Source organism: Orycteropus afer, unplaced genomic scaffold, assembly GCF_000298275.1.
Source record: "Orycteropus afer afer isolate SDZICR_OR568_19922 unplaced genomic scaffold, OryAfe1.0 scaffold00096, whole genome shotgun sequence".
Classification (NCBI taxonomy): domain Eukaryota; kingdom Metazoa; phylum Chordata; class Mammalia; order Tubulidentata; family Orycteropodidae; genus Orycteropus; species Orycteropus afer.
This window is the reverse complement of record NW_006921683.1, coordinates 5,919,048-5,921,695: the sequence shown is the minus strand read 5'-3', so window position 1 is coordinate 5,921,695 and position 2,648 is coordinate 5,919,048.

The window sequence follows — 2,648 nt, the reverse complement described above, 5'->3', positions numbered from 1 at the left end:
GTCGCTATGAGTCGGGACTGACTCGACGGCAAACAACAACAACAGTGAAAACCTAGACTTCCTTATCCCACATTTCATCAAAGTCTATAGAAGAGTGAACTGGGATTTCCACCAAAACTACAACCCCCTTGGAATGCCCTTTTCCAGATGTGATAGTTAAGGTTGTGTGTCAACTGGCTGGACCATGATTCTGAATGGTTTGGGCAGTTATGGTGTGGTCATTCCCATGATGAGATTTGATGTAAGGTAGTCATCTTCACAGTGGGATATGTTTTGAGCAGCCAATTCTTTGAAAGTTTCCTTGGTGGTGTGACCTCTTTCCAAGATATAGGGATATGGCCTGGAAAAATCTGGAAACTTTCCATTGGATATGGTTCCTCCTGTGCCTCCTGATGATATTGGGCTCCTCAGCCCCTGCAGATATGTGAGCCAGGAAAAGCCTCCAGCTTGACATTAGACATGTCAGCCTCTATAACTGTGTGAGCAATTTCCCTGACATAAGTTTCTCTCTCTCTTCTCTCTTTCTTTCTCTCTCTCTCTCTCAGAACTTAGCCTTAGATATCAGGATTCCTGTTTCTCTCTTAACCCATTTACTCATCCCTCTGCCCACATGCAGTTGATATTGTGATCCTGTGACTTTCACCCTGGCTCCTTTCACTCTGTGGCCATGCCAATGTCTTAATTCATCGTCTCTTCTAGAAAAAAAGTACCTCCTTCCATCTTTTTTATTTTCTTTCAGTCTTATCCGTTCAATCCACATATTCATCACAACCAATTAGTATTCTAGAATATTCCTCCTTATAAATAAGTGAATTTAAAATGTTATTAAGTGTCAACAATTGGTTCCAATTCATAGCAACCCTATGAACAGAATGAAACACTGCCCTGTCCTTTCCATCCTCATAATGCTATGTTTGAACACATTTTTTGCAGCCACTGTGTCATTCCATCTCATTGAGTGTCTTCCTCTTTTCACTGACCCTCTACTTTACCAAGCATGATGTCTTTCTCCAGAGACTGTTTCCTACTGACAATATGTCCAAAGCAAGTGAGACAGAGTCTCGCCATCCTCACTTATAAGGAGCACTCTGGCTGCATTTCTTCCAAGACAGATTTGTCCATTCTTCTAGCAGTCCATGATATATTTGATACTCTTTGCCAACATCATAATTTAAATACATAAAATGTTTGGTCTTCCTTATTCATTGTCCAGCTTTCACACGTACAGGAAGTGACTGAAAATACCATGAGTTGGGTCAGGCACACACCTTAGTCCTCAGAGTGACATTTTTGCTTTTTAACATTTTAAAGAGATCTTTTGCAGATGTGCCCAATGTAATATGTCATTTGATTACTGGACTGCTACTGCCATGAGTGTTGATTGTACATTCAAGTAAAAATAAATCCTTTTAAATTAAAGACAACTTTAGTCTTTTCTCTGTTTATCATTATGCTGCTTATTGGTCTAATTGTGAGAATTTTTGCTTTCTTTATGTTGAGATATAATCCATACTGAAGGCCATAGTCTTTGGTCTTCTAAGTGCTTCAAGTCTTTTTGCTTTCAGTGAACTAAGCTGTGTCATCTACCTACTTCAGGTAGTTAGTGAGCCTTTCTCCAATCCTGATGCTTCATTCTCCTTCATATAGTCCATCTTCTCAGATTAACTGCACAGTATATAGATGCCATAGTGTGGTAAAAGAATACAACTCTGACATACACCTTCCTAACCTTAAATCATGCGTATCTCATTGTTTTGTTTGAATGGCTGCCCTCTGGTCTATGTACAGTTTCTTAAGAGAACAATTAAATGCTCTGGAATTATCTTTCTTTGCCATGTTAACAATAATTTATGATCCACACAGGGAAACACCTTTGCATAGTCAATAACACACAGACAGGTAAACATCTTTCTGGTATTCTCTTTTTCAGCTTAAACCCATCTGACATAAACAATGATATCCCTCATTCCAGGTCTTTTTCTGAAATCAGTTTGAATTTCTGACAGTGCTCTGTCAATGTAATTGAATTCTCTTCACCCAAATTTTATTTGCATGTAACATTAGTGTATTGTTTGTTATTTCCCATATTCTTTTGGATCGCCTTTCTTTGGAATGGATCTTTTTCAGTAGCTTGCCTATATAGCACTCTTCTAAATTTCTTGTCATAGATGAATGAACACTTCCAGTGTTGCATCTGTTAATTGAAATATCTCCACAGGTATTCCATCAATTCCTGTAGCCTTCTCTTTGACCAATGCTGTCAGCATACATTGGATTTCCTCCTTCAGTATTGTCAGTTCTTGATCATTCACTACCTTCTGAAATAATTGAATATCGATCAATTAATTCTTCCCCTCTTTTTATTTTAATTGTAATCTGGGTGAAATTTTACAGAGCAAGTTAGTCTCCCAGTCAACGATTCATATGCCTTATGACATTCATTGCAATCCCCACAATGTAAAGGTACTCTTCCCACTTCTTCCCTGTGGTTACAATTTCTCTTCATCCTTCTTTCCTAACCCTTCCTGCTTTTTTAGCTTTATCCTTTGGGAAATGCCATCCTTTTAATTTGTTTTTGTGTAGTTTCTATTTTTCCATTTATTTTGTCAATTAGTTATTTTATTTAATTCTTATAGAATTTTGTCTGT